General features: G+C 43.3%; 1 protein-coding gene across 16 annotated transcripts in view; it reads right to left on the reverse strand.

The window, feature by feature from the left end:
- LOC106596732 (band 4.1-like protein 3) overlaps positions 1-15,401 on the reverse strand; it is a 99,747-nt gene that overhangs the window by 80,551 nt on the left and 3,795 nt on the right. For 8 of the 16 annotated variants that reach the window (XM_045714434.1, XM_045714431.1, XM_045714435.1 and 5 more), the window contains exon 1: positions 8,178-8,352. The exons of 2 other annotated variants lie outside the window; for them this stretch is intronic. The gene's annotated coding sequence lies outside the window, so the exon portion shown is untranslated. Of the gene's footprint in view, positions 1-8,177; positions 8,353-15,401 lie in introns of those variants that run through there. 6 more of the 16 variants (XM_045714445.1, XM_045714441.1, XM_045714443.1 and 3 more) reach the window with 1 other exon arrangement.

Raw genomic sequence — 15,401 nt, forward strand, 5'->3', positions numbered from 1 at the left:
GTTGATGTCCTAACATAATCTAATGTTTTGCTTTCGCCGTAAAGCCTTTTTGAAATCGGACACTGTGGTTGGATTAAGGAGAATCTTATCTTTAAAATGGTGTATAATAGTTGTATGTTTGAGAAAATTGAAATATGAGATTTTTGCTGTTTTGTATTTCGCGCCCTGCTATTACATTGGCTGTTGGCGAGGGGTTCCGCTAGCAGAACTCCTGTCCATAACAGGTCTTAACTGACTTGCCTAGTTAAATAAAAGGTAAAAAAAACTTAAATAAACTCGGTGCATGAATAGAGTAACAGACTAGCACTAATAATGGACAAACCTGCCAGGAACAAACCTTTCAACTGGGAAACCATCACCACATTAAAGGGAAGGAAACATCTAATTGTGTATCTGTCAAACAGAAAAACCTCTCAACCACTCTCTGATCACCATCCTGGTTATCTAGGGACGGCCGACAGGCCTCTGTAGACTATGTGGAGTACCTAGAGGTTTGTAGTATGGATGTCTGACAGAGTGCTTCCTCCTGCCATATCTAGGGCTAGGGGCTCTTACCCACAGAGAGAGAGATTTAACACCTCCTGGCATATCTAGGACTAGGGGCTCTTACCCACAGAGAGAGAGAGATTTAACACAGTGCTTCCTCCTGCCATATCTAGGACTAGGGGCTCTTACCCACAGAGAGAGAGAGATTTAACAGAGTTCTTCCTCCTGCCATATCTTGAGCTTCAGGCTAGGGGCTCTTACCCACAGAGAGAGAGATTTAACACCTCCTGGCATATCTAGGACTAGGGGCTCTTACCCACAGAGAGAGAGAGATTTAACACAGTGCTTCCTCCTGCCATATCTAGGACTAGGGGCTCTTACCCACAGAGAGAGAGAGATTTAACACAGTGCTTCCTCCTGCCATATCTTGAGCTTCAGGCTAGGGGCTCTTACCCACAGAGAGAGAGATTTAACAGAGTTCTTCCTCCTGCCATATCTTGAGCTTCAGGCTAGGGGCTCTTACCCACAGACATGGTAATAGAGGGCCTCCAGGACTCCACAGCCAATACCTCAGCGAAGTACAGGCACGCTGCAAAAGCTCTGAATACGTAGCGGACGGTGCTAATGGGACATTTAGGAACTGTATCGTGAAAAACACTGAACAGTGGAACAGCTGTGAGGTCATTGTTATGACTCTGTTACAAGAGAAAGTTCAAGTCGTACAGAAGGGACGGGACCACTGTTCACCGTCTTCAATTCATGTCCTAACTAAGGATGTTGTCGTTTCACTGTTAGCTTAGAACGTAGCGATAGAATCTACCTTCTCTACCCTTCCCTCTTGGCTGTGTTTACGTGGCGACTGAGCTGGGAATAGGATTACAATGAGATGCCAAAGCAGGCTCTGCCAACCCACAACAATACACTACCCACTCACTCAGAGAAGAGAGAAGGTTATTTAGTTTAAAAGGATTTGGATAATGTTGATTTCATTTCGTTATAAATCCAGCCTTGTTTTCATAGAACAGAAATAAACCCTTTGAAAGCCATAAGCAGCTTGTTTCTTTAGGCTGCATACCAAATGGCACCCTATTCCCTACATAGAGCACTACTTTAGACCAGAGCCCATAGGGTAGTAGTGCACTACTTTAGACCAGAGCCATTAGGGTAGTAGTGTACTATGTAGGGAATAGGGTGCCATTTGGGAGACATTCTTACTGTTTCTATCCAGGGATTGGACTGGGAGTGACTCCAGAACATGTGTTTATTAAGGCTAGAGATGGACTGGGAGTGACTCCAGAACATGTGTTTATTAAGGCTAGAGATGGACTGGGAGTGACTCCAGAACATGTGTTTATTAAGGCTAGAGATGGACTGGGAGTGACTCCAGAACAAGTGTTTAATAGGGCTAGAGATGGACTGGGAGTGACTCCTGAACAAGTGTTTATTAAGGCTAGAGATGGACTGGGAGTGACTCCAGAACATGTGTTTATTAAGACTAGAGATGGACTGGGAGTGACTCCAGAACAAGTGTTTATTAAGGCTAGAGATGGACTGGGAGTGACTCCAGAACATGTGTTTATTAAGGCTAGAGATGGACTGGGAGTGACTACAGAACAAGTGTTTAATAGGGCTAGAGATGGACTGGGAGTGACTCCAGAACAAGTGTTTAATAGGGCTAGAGATGGACTGGGAGTGATTCAGGATGCATTAAGATTACCAGATCCTTTAAATTGATCCTAAATTAGGGTTGGTTGATATCACCAAAATATCATATCACAATATTTTTCACATTGAGAGTATTTGATGTTTTTGAAAAATAAAAAAGTTAGATATTTGCTTTATCGGTTGTGCATAACCCTAGGGTGGCATAAGATACATTCTAAGTGGTTTTAAATGAGGCTTTCTCCATTCTGATTGAAGTTTGATTGAACAATATAAAACAACCAGAGGACGCTACCCACTCTCCATATTTTCAAGCATAGTGGTGGCTGCATCATGTTATGGGTATGCTTGTAATCGATAAGGACTGGGGGAGTTTTTCAGGATAAAAAAAAGAAGCAGAATGGCGCTAAGCTCAGGCAAAATCTTAGAGGAAAACCTGGTTCAGTCTGCTTTCTACCAGACACTGGGAGATGACGTACCAAATCTACACTGGAGTTGCTCCCCAAGAAGACAGTGAACGTTCCCGAGTGGCCGAGTTACAGTTTTGACTTAAATCAACTTGAAAATCTATGGCAAGACCTGAAAATGGTTTTCCTTCGTTTTACTCTGTCAATTAGGTTAGTATTGTGGAGTAACTACAACATTGTTTACCCGTCTACCAATAGGTAACCTTCTTTGTGAGGCATTGGAAAACCTCCCTGGACTTTGTGGTTGAATCTATGTTTGAAATTCACTGACCTTACAGATAATTGTATGTGTGGGACACAGAGATGAGGTAGTCATTCAGAAATCATGTTAAACACTACTATTGCACACAGACTGAGTCCATGCAACTTATTAGTGACTTGTTAAGCACATTTTACTCCTGAACTTATTTAGGCTTTCCATAACAAAGGATTTGAATACTTGACTCAAGACATTTCTTGTTTTTCCATTTCTAATTAATTTGTAAAACATACATTTTTTTTCTTCTGTTGCATTATTCCACTTTGACATTATGTGGTATTGTGTGTAGGCCAGTGACAACAAAATCTACATTTAATCCATGTTGAATTCAGACCGTAACACAACAACATGTGGAAAAAGTCCAGGGGTATGAATCCTTTCTGAAGGCCCTGTACCCCATGTCTCTCTTCTCCACCCCTCTCATCCCTCTTCTCCACCCCTCTCATCCCTCTTCTCCACCCCTCGCATCCCTCTTCTCCACCACTCGCATCCCTCCCTCCATCCCTCCCTTCACCCCTCCACCACTCTCATCCCTCCCTCCACCCCTCTCATCCCTCTCTCCACCCCTCTCTCCACCCCTCTCTCTCTCCACCCCTCGCATCCCTTCCTTCATCCCTCTCTCCACCCCTCGCATCCCTCTCTCCACCCCTCGCATCCCTCCCTCCACCCCCCCTCCACCACTCTCATCCCTCTCTCCACCCCTCGCATCCCTCTCTCCACCCCTCGCATCCCTCTTCTCCACCCCTCGCATCCCTCTTCTCCACCCCCTCGCATCCCTCTCTCCACCCCCTCGCATCCCTCCCTCCACCCCTCTCATCCCTCCCTCCACCCCTCGCCTCCACCTCTCATCCCTCCCTCCACCCCTCTCATCCCTCCCTCCACCCCTCGCACCCCTCTCTCCACCCCTCGCATCCCTCTCTCCACCACCTCGCATCCCTCCCTCCACCCCTCTCATCCCTCCCTTCACCCCTCTACCACTCTCATCCCTCCCAGACACTATGACTGGCTGGAGGCAGGACACAGACACTATGACTGGCTGGAGGCAGGACACAGACACTATGACTGGCTGGAGGCAGGACACAGACACTATGACTGGCTGGAGGCAGGACACAGACACTATGACTGGCTGGAGGCTGGACACAGACACTATGACTGGCTGCAGGCAGGACACAGACACTATGACTGGCTGCAGGCAGGACACAGACACTATGACTGGCTGCAGGCAGGACACAGACACTATGACTGGCTGCAGGCTGGACACAGACACTATGACTGGCTGCAGGCTGGACACAGACACTATGACTGGCTGCAGGCTGGACACAGACACTATGACTGGCTGGAGGCTGGACACAGACACTATGACTGGCTGGAGGCTGGACACAGACACTATGACTGGCTGGAGGCTGGACACAGACACTATGACTGGCTGGAGGCAGGACACGGACAGCACCCAACACTATGACTGGCTGGAAGCTAGATGCTGGCTGTGGGATATGATATCCCTAAGGAAGAGCCATAATACTGGCTGCGGGATATGATATCCCAGCAATACTAAAACATGATGAGAAGTAGGCCTAAATTCCAAACACAATCTGACTTTCCACTAGAGTTCAACCGATTAATCGGAATGGCCGATTAATTGGGGCCGATTTCAAGTTTTCATAACAATCGGTATATCTGTATTTTTGGACACCGATTTTTTAAAAAAATTTTTATACACCTTTATTTAACTAGGCAAGTCAGTTAAGAACACATTCTTATTTACAATGACGGCCTAGGAACAGTGGGTTAACTGCCTTGTTCAGGGGCAGAACGACAGATTTTTACCGTGTCAGCTCGGGGATTCGTTTTTGCAACCTTCCGGTTACTAGTCCAACGCTCTAACCACCTGCCTTACATTGCACTCCACGAGGAGCCTGCATGGCAGGCTGACTACCTGTTACGCGAGGGCAGCAAGAAGCCAAGGTAAGGTGCTAGCTAGCATTAAACTTATCTTAACATAATCACTAGTTAACTACATATGGTTGATGATATTACTAGTTTATCAGCGTGTCCTGCATTGCATATAATTGATGCGGTGCCTGTTAATTTTTCATTGAATCACAGCCTACTTCGACAAACGGGTGATGATTTAACAAGCGCATTCGCGAAAAAAGCACTGTCGTTGCACACATGTACCTAACCATAAACATCAATGCCTTTCTTTAAAATCAATACACAAGTATATATTTTTAAACCTGCATATTTAGTTAATATTGCCTGCTAACATTAATTTCTTTTAACTAGGGAAATTGTCACTTCTCTTGCGTTCCGTGCAAGCAGTCAGGGTATATGCAGCAGTTTGGGCCGCCTGGCTCATTGCGAACTGTGTGAAGTCCATTTATTCCTAACAAAGGCCGTAATTAATTTGCCAGAATTGTACATAATTATGACATAACATTGAAGGTTGTACAATGTAACAGCAATATTTAGACTTATAGATGCCACCCGTTAGATAAAATACGGAACGGTTCCGTATTTCACTGAAAGAATAAACGTTTTGTTTTTTCGAAATGATAGTTTTCGGATTCGACCACTTTAATGACCAAAGGCTCGTATTTCTGTGTTTTATTATGTTATAATTAAGTCTGATTTGATAGAGCAGTCTGACTGAGCGATGGTAGGCAGCAGCAGCAGGCTCGTAAGCATTCATTCAAACAGCACTTTCGTGCGTTTGCCAGCAGCTCTTCGCAATGCATTGCGCTGTTTATGACTTCAAGCCTATCAACTCCCGAGATTAGGCTGGTGTAACAGATGTGAAATGGCTAGCTAGTTAGCGGATACGCGCTAATAGCGTTTCAAACGTCACTCGCTCTGAGAATTGGAGTAGTTGTTCCCCTTCCTCTGCATGGGTAACACTGCTTCGAGGGTGGCTGTTGTCGATGTGTTCCTGGTTCGAGCCCAGGTAGGAGCGAGGAGAGGGACGGAAGCTATACTGTTACACTGGCAATACTAAAGTGCTTATAAGAACATCCAATAGTCAAAGGTATATGAAATACAAATCGTATAGAGAGAAATAGTCCTATAATTACTATAATAACTACAACCTAAAACTTCTTACCTGGGAATATATGTTAAAATGAACCACCAGCTTTCATATGTTCTCATGTTCTGAGCAAGGAACTTAAACATTAGCTTTCTTACATGGCACATATTGCACTTTTACTTTCTTCTCCAACACTTTGTTTTTGCATTATTTAAACCAAATTGAACATGTCTCATTATTTATTTGAGGCTAAATTGATTTTAATTATGTATTATATTAAGTTAAAATAAGTGTTCATTCAGTATTGTTGTAATTGTCATTATTACAAATAAATATCGGCCGATTAATCGGTATCCGGTTTTTCTGGGCCTCCAATAATCGGCATTAAAATCATAATCGGTCGACCTCTACTTTCCACCTCTGAAACTTCCAAGTCATCTTGTTGACTTCTTCTCCACAAAATAGATCAAGAATTCTATGAACAAAACGACAGTAAAATGCGTTTAGTTTCTTTCTCAAAACAGATGACAATTCACCAGAAATATACAACTCCATGAGTACTTTAAAATGTCAAAGATTGTGAAAACACAACTAACCAACAAGGTGCTGTTCATTTTCTGCTTGGTGAGGCTGAGATGTGGATTACTAGATTTAATAGAGTACAGATGGACTAAACCTCTTGATGGGATTAACTAGAACGCTAATCTCTAAAAATCACATGTAATGTCTGACTACTATACCAGGGAGATATTATGGTATTTCAGACCTTCATTAAATATTAGGCCTACTGTAAATTGTACTTCCAAATGGGTCCTACTACATGTACTATACCAGTGAGATACAGTAGGCTATAACATAATACTGCAGACCATTGCAAGGTTTGTTCACTTCTGTGTTGTATCTATATCTGTCTTGACTTCCCGTGTGGCTCAGTTTGTAGAGCATCGTGTTTGCAACACCAGGGTTGTGTGTTCGATTCCCATGGGGGGCCAGTACAACAACAAAAAATTTTTTTTTTAAATGCATGAAATTAAAATGAAATGTATGCATTCACTACTGTAAGTTGCTCTGGATAAGAGCGTCTGCTAAAATGACTAGCCTGTACCAGCGACATATCGTTACTGTACTCTCTTCTACTTTAGGTCTTCTTCCCTTCAGTGTAACCGTATGTATTTACTGGTGCTCTAGACGGGTTCTCCGACTAACTACTATACCAGCAACGTATTACGCTACTTAATAATAAGCTCTTGTCACTTCAAAATGTACCATGATTATCACATCTGATATTATGACAGAATTAGCCTGTACTGTGGCTGATTTAATCAACCGCCATGCTACACGGATCACCATCAGGAGTAATAAGCATGAGGTCGCTCTTATACCTGCAGACAGTAATACCGTGGGGAGAGAGGGGTACCTACTCTTCATGCAGGATGCCTCCTTCTTTCAGATAACAATATTGAATGGAAAACATACTGACAACGCCTTCGTAGCAAAGCATTGGTAACAACATAAAAAAAAACATCATCTTAGCATTGCTTAGCTATGCATGTTGTAATGGGGTGGGTGGAGAAAGTGTCAAGTCAGACTGCGACCATACCGTGTAGAGAATATGGTGCCATGATACCAACGTAGCGGAGAACACATATTCGACATTGGAAACCACTCCCGTCGCATTGCAGATCAATAACAGTGAAATAGATTGGAAATTAAAACGCATGACGGTGCAGAAAGGTTTTCTTATCGAACCGTCAGCTATAAAACATACTGTTGGATGGAAAGAGATTCAATCAGAAGTCAGGCTGTAGCTGACCAGACGTCTTAGGTAGTTCACATCCATGATGAATCACATTGACTCAAAACCATATGTTTTCCCTGCCAGCGTTCGCAAAACATGTTGTTTGTTTGTTTGTTTGTTGTTGTCGGTAAAATGATTTAATGAGGTATCAGACTAGGTTATACTGTTTGATGAGTGCAGGCTTTTCCTAACGTCAACATAAAGCACAGAAACACAGCTATATGCTTCGTCAATACAATGATACTAGTCCGGCAGACTGCCGACATCATTACAATATAAAAAAAAAAACACAGACAGACGTGTCAGGAAAAAGGTTATGACAAAAACACGGAATAAACAGATTGAATATGCCGCATGGCTGGTAATGCAAAACAGAAAACAAAGTCAGCTTTAATATACCGCTAGTTATAATGGTCGGGGAGAAAAATCAGGAAAACATCGCCTTTACACGTTAAAAAAAATAATTAAATATTCACATACCAGACAACACGTCTTCCAATCGGTTTAACGACAATAGAATAGAAACTGTATCCGATAAAAAAAAATATAATAATGTATGGTAATGCTCTCTCTCTCTCTGTGTGTGTGTGTCAGTTCGGTATTGCGCAGAGTAGATCCGTGGTAGAGCCTTCCTTCCGGATCCTCCGCTATAGCAGCCTATCAGACTCGCCCGTCAGACTCGCCTATCAGAAACTCAGCTCAGTTTGGGATTCTGCGTGTGATAGTCAGTGCTATCAGGGATACGTGGGACGTCCCTACTCTAAACTCTAACCTTTACCGTTTTAAATTTCAACTTCAATAGGGTGACGTGAGAGTTGGACGTCCCAAGGAACCCGAATGGCAAGGACTAGGTGATATTTTGGGAGTAGTGGTCCCTGATCTAAGATCAGTTTGCATTTCTCTACTATTGATTGGGGTTAGAGATCTTTCTCAGGTCCAAAAAGCCGAGAAGAGCTTTTTGAACCTGAGCAGGACTTGAGGACAATCAGACCCAAACCCGCAAGGACCAAACGACAACCAGACCTAGACCAGGTCCAATTGGACCAGAGTGACAAAAAAAAAAAACGATATGTTTATCAGCCAAGTTGCTCTTGCGGTTAACGAAACAGTCTTTAAAAAATGTTGGCTAGGCCTTCTATAAGTCAATATATTCACTTTATTAGCGTAACATAAATATGCTGTAGGCTATGCAGAGCCGTGTTCTGGTCCACTCTGGTCTATCAGTTAAAGTTACATAGACACAAGACCGATGACTATCTTACAGACGTGACCTCGAGGAAAAGGTGCAGGCCCCGCTCGGGTCCCGGGTCGGTTCTCAGGTATTCGGGTGGACCCGTGAAACCTCTAACTGGAGGTTAGTCTCAATGATATAAACCATGGATTGTTGATGCTATGTATTGGCCAATGAGAGGCTTCGAAAGCCATCGGTCAGCCATTATTGGTACTACCCAGAAGGAGCAGTCCACCATAGGAATGAATGGAATTCTACAGTATTTAAATTAAAATGTTTCAAGGAAAAAAATTACATGTATTGAATTAATATATACACTACCGGTCAAAGGTTTAATAACGCCTACTCATTCCAGGGTTTTTCTTAATTTGACTATTTTCTACATTGTAGAATAATAGTGAAGACATCAAAACTATGAAATAACACATATGGAATCGGGTAGTAACCAAAAAAAAAAGTCTTAAAATGTTGTCCTGAAGTGGATCCTTTGTTCGTACCGCCCAGGGCAATTGAACTGATTCCAGAGGCGAGTGAAGGAGAGTGATGGAGTGCTGCATCAGATGACCTGGCCTCCACAATCACCTGACCTCAACCCAATTGAGATGGTTTGGGATGAGTTGGACCGCAGAGTGAAGGAAAAGCAGCATACAACAAGTGCTCAGCATATGTCTTGAACTCCTTCAAGACTGTTGGAAAAGCATTCCTCATTCATTTGGGGCGGCAGGGTGGCCTAGTGGTTAGAGCGTTTGGACTAGTAACCCAGAGGTTGCAAGATTGAATCCACGAGCTGACAAGGTAAACATCTGTCATTCTATCCCTGAACAAGGCAGTTAACCCACTAGGCCGTCATTGAAAATAAGAATTTGTTTTTAACTGACTTGCCTAGGTTAAAGAAATATATATATTTTGCTAGATAAGTCTGTGAGAACAATAGATGTTTTACAGTAACAGCCTGGTTGGTCAAGAGGCAACAGCTTAAGATGCAAGTTGGCAGTATATTATCCTGAAATACACTACAGGCACTCTATGAGGTAACATCACACCGACGAACCATACAACACGTGATGTCTGGACTGGACTCTGTTCTGTGCTCCCTGGGGTTTCCCCCCCCCTAACAAATGCACTTAAGTGGTGTTAAAAAGATCTGGCTCCTTAATTGAATTGGACATGATTCATTTAGCCTGAAAGGGTTCTTTGTTTCCTCAGTATCATCCAATGTCTTCCCTCTAAAGGTACTTTTCAACATGCTAACAGAGTTGACCAGAGGATGGTCGGACAGCCTGTCTCCTTATTAGTAAACTGCATGACCTTGCACCTCTATGTCGCCAACATGTTCCTTTAGTTACCCTGACTGTTGATGTTCTGATATCTATACAGTTGGACTCCTCGTGGGCCCTCAGTCCCACTGCTTTAGGATATGATGACTGGGCCCACTGTGACCCAATCCTCCTCCTCCTCCTCGAGTAGACCCGTCTTCTTCACGGTGAACTGCCTGGCCTTGCACATGTATGCCGCAAGCACTTATCTTCCAGTAGAAGCATAGTGCCTCATAAATGCAGTGAGTAACCCTAACCTTTGAAATGTGTGTGTGTGTGTGTGTGTGTGTGTGTGTGTGTGTGTGTGTGTGTGTGTGTGTGTGTGTAAAGCAGTGGGATAAGTGATGATTGTGACTGTAGCTCCATGTGCTGCTCATAACCATAGGACTCTGGTTGTGGGAGTGGTTAGCTGTACCCTCCTCTGATTGGTCAGCTCTCAACGACTTGCATAGTGCCCGGAACAGATTGCCATTTGTGACAATTCCCCTTCCCTACATCCCACTGTCCTCAGCTCACATTCTGAATTACTCATGCTTTCATGTTAAAAGGTACAGAAACCACTACGACACACCAGAATAGATCAGGTTGAATGTGTTAAAGGAACAGAAACCACTACAACACACCAGAATAGATCAGGTTGAATGTGTTAAAGGAACAGAAACCACTACAACACACCAGAATAGATCAGGTTGAATGTGTTAAAGGAACAGAAACCACTACAACACACCAGAATAGATCAGGTTGAATGTGTTAAAGGAACAGAAACCACTACAACACACCAGAATAGATCAGGTTGAATGTGTTAAAGGAACAGAAACCACTACAACACACCAGAATAGATCAGGTTGAATGTGTTAATAAAGGAACAGAAACCACTACAACACACCAGAATAGATCAGGTTGAATGTGTTAAAGGAACAGAAACCACTACAACACACCAGAATAGATCAGGTTGAATGTGTTAATAGGAACAGAAACCACTACAACACACCAGAATAGATCAGGTTGAATGTGTTAAAGGAACAGAAACCACTACAACACACCAGAATAGATCAGGTTGAATGTGTTAATAAAGGAACAGAAACCACTACAACACACCAGAATAGATCAGGTTGAATGTGTTAAAGGAACAGAAACCACTACAACACACCAGAATAGATCAGGTTGAATGTGTTAATAAAGGAACAGAAACCACTACAACACACCAGAATAGATCAGGTTGAATGTGTTAAAGGAACAGAAACCACTACAACACAGCAGAATAGATCAGGTTGAATGTGTTAATAAAGGAACAGAAACCACTACAACACACCAGAATAGATCAGGTTGAATGTGTTAATAAAGGAACAGAAACCACTACAACACACCAGAATAGATCAGGTTGAATGTGTTAATAAAGGAACAGAAACCACTACAACACACCAGAATAGATCAGGTTGAATGTGTTAAAGGAACAGAAACCACTACAACACACCAGAATAGATCAGGTTGAATGTGTTAAAGGAACAGAAACCACTACAACACACCAGAATAGATCAGGTTGAATGTGTTAAAGGAACAGAAACCACTACAACACACCAGAATAGATCAGGTTGAATGTGTTAAAGGAACAGAAACCACTACAACACACCAGAATAGATCAGGTTGAATGTGTTAAAGGAACAGAAACCACTACAACACACCAGAATAGATCAGGTTGAATGTGTTAATAAAGGAACAGAAACCACTACAACACACCAGAACAGATCAGGTTGAATGTGTTAAAGGAACAGAAACCACTACAACACACCAGAACAGATCAGGTTGAATGTGTTAAAGGAACAGAAACCACTACAACACACCAGAATAGATCAGGTTGAATGTGTTAAAGGAACAGAAACCACTACAACACACCAGAACAGATCAGGTTGAATGTGTTAAAGGAACAGAAACCACTACAACACACCAGAATAGATCAGGTTGAATGTGTTAAAGGAACAGAAACCACTACAACACACCAGAATAGATCAGGTTGAATGTGTTAATAAAGGAACAGAAACCACTACAACACACCAGAATAGATCAGGTTGAATGTGTTAAAGGAACAGAAACCACTACAACACACCAGAATAGATCAGGTTGAATGTGTTAAAGGAACAGAAACCACTACAACACACCAGAATAGATCAGGTTGAATGTGTTAAAGGAACAGAAACCACTACAACACACCAGAACAGATCAGGTTGAATGTGTTAAAGGAACAGAAACCACTACAACACACCAGAATAGATCAGGTTGAATGTGTTAATAAAGGAACAGAAACCACTACAACACACCAGAATAGATCAGGTTGAATGTGTTAAAGGAACAGAAACCACTACAACACACCAGAATAGATCAGGTTGAATGTGTTAATAAAGGAACAGAAACCACTACAACACACCAGAATAGATCAGGTTGAATGTGTTAAAGGAACAGAAACCACTACAACACACCAGAATAGATCAGGTTGAAGCACACCCACAGTATTAGATCGAAGCTAAGTACATCAGGGATCTTCCAGTGGGAATATTGGTAGTTATGGATTGAAAGCATGGCTATTAACAAATTATACAATACATTCATTTAAAATGTTTAGCCTGGTCCCAGATCTGTTTGTTCTGCCTTGCCAACTCTTATGGCCCTATTGTTTGTGTGACCACAGGAGTTGGCAGAGATAGACAACACAGACAGACCGATCTAGGAGTTAGGAAACACAGACCGATCGATCTAGGAGTTAGAAAAAACAAACCGATCTAGGAGTTAGGAAACACAGACCGATCGATCTAGGAGTTAGGAAACACAGACCGATCTAGGAGTTAGGAAACACAGACCGATCTAGGAGTTAGGAAACACAGACCGACCGATCTAGGAGTTAGGAAACACAGACCGACCGATCTAGGAGTTAGGAAACACAGACCGATCGATCTAGGAGTTAGGAAACACAGACCGATCGATCTAGGAGTTAGGAAACACAGACCGATCGATCTAGGAGTTAGGAAACACAAACAGATCTAGGAGTTAGGAAACACAGACCGATCGATCTAGGAGTTAGGAAACACAGACCGATCGATCTAGGAGTTAGGAAACACAGACCGATCAATCTAGGAGTTAGGAAACACAGACCGATCAATCTAGGAGTTAGGAAACACAGACAGATCTAGGAGTTAGGAAACACAGACCGATCTAGGAGTTAGGAAACACAGACAATCGATCTAGGAGTTAGGAAACACAAACAGATCTAGGAGTTAGGAAACACAAACAGATCTAGGAGTTAGGAAACACAGACCGATCGATCTAGGAGTTAGGAAACACAGACCGATCAATCTAGGAGTTAGGAAACACAGACCGATCGATCTAGGAGTTAGGAAACACAGACCGATCGATCTAGGAGTTAGGAAACACAGACCGATCGATCTAGGAGTTAGGAAACACAGACCGATCGATCTAGGAGTTAGGAAACACAGACCGATCGATCTAGGAGTTAGGAAACACAGACCGATCGATCTAGGAGTTAGGAAACACAGACCGATCGATCTAGGAGTTAGGAAACACAGACCGATCGATCTAGGAGTTAGGAAACACAGACAGATCTAGGACCGGGCTTCACAGTCTCACCACTTCAGAGCAACAATATTTTCAAACAGATTTAAAAAGAGAAATGGAACCCTCTTCCCTATGTAGTGCACTACTTTTGACCAGAGCCCTATGGAACCCTATTCCCTATGTAGTGCACTACTTTTGACCAGAGCCCTGTGGAACCCTCTTCCCTATGTAGTGCACTACTTTTGACCAGAGCCCTATGGAACCCTCTTCCCTATGTAGTGCACTACTTTTGACCAGAGCCCTATGGAACCCTATTCCCTATGTAGTGCACTACTTTTGACCAGAGCCCTATGGAACCCTCTTCCCTATATAGTGCACTACTTTTGACCAGAGCCCTATGGAACCCTCTTCCCTATGTAGTGCACTACTTTTGACCAGAGCCCTATGGAACCCTCTTCCCTATGTAGTGCACTACTTTTGACCAGAGCCCTGTGGGACCCTCTTCCCTATGTAGTGCACTACTTTTGACCAGAGCCCTGTGGGAGTAGGTAGGGAGTCATTTCAGACTCAGCCAAAGACAAGGACGTCACCATGGCCCACTTGAATGAGCCTTCAAAGTGAAGCCAACCCTAAGCACTCCACTCCACTATTAATACCCATAGATAACCACCATCTTCAGCACCATAGCTTTACAAGGTGAAAACAAGGTCCATGCCATACTGAAGAGATAGATAACGGTTATCGTCATTGTCCCAGACGAGATTGAGCCGGTATCCGTTATCTCACCCCTCTTCACCGACACCGAGGAAGTTTTTGCTAGCCTACGCAAAGCTAACGCTCACGTGTTGCCCAGACCACACTCTCTGTGTGTGTGTGTGTGTGTGTGTGTGTGTGTGTGTGTGTGTGTGAGAGAGAGAGATCAGACCACATTGAGACTGGGAGGGAGGGAAGGACAGTGTCTGTACACACCTGGCAGAAGGAGGGACTGGGGCAAGGTGAGAGGGGAAAAGTCTCTCTGCTGATGGCACAAGTCTGATGACGACACCGACCTACTCAGCCCTATTCCGCCTCTATCTTCAGCCTCTATTCTACTCAGCCACTATTCTACTCAGCCACTATTCTACTCAGCCACTATTCTACTCTACTCAGCCACTATTCAGCCTCTACTCAGCCACTATTCAGCCTCTACTCAGCCACTACTCTACTCTACTCAGCCCTATTCAGCCTCTATTCTACTCTACTCAGCCACTACTCAGCCACTATTCCCTCTCTACTCAGCCACTATTCTACTCTACTCAGCCACTATTCTACTCTACTCAGCCACTATTCTACTCTACTCAGCCACTATTCTACTCTATTCAGCCACTATTCTACTCTATTCAGCCACTATTCTACTCTACTCAGCCACTATTCAGCCACTATTCAGCCTCTATTCAGCCACTATTCAGCCTCTACTCAACCACTATTCAGCCTCTATTCAGCCTCTACTCAGCCACTATTCAGCCTCTACTCAGCCACTATTCAGCCTCTACTCAACCTATGTGTCAGGGTATGCTGAGCGCGTCAGGCTATGCTGAGTGCGTCAGGCTATGC

Source organism: Salmo salar, chromosome ssa03 (genome assembly GCF_905237065.1).
Source record: "Salmo salar chromosome ssa03, Ssal_v3.1, whole genome shotgun sequence".
Classification (NCBI taxonomy): domain Eukaryota; kingdom Metazoa; phylum Chordata; class Actinopteri; order Salmoniformes; family Salmonidae; genus Salmo; species Salmo salar.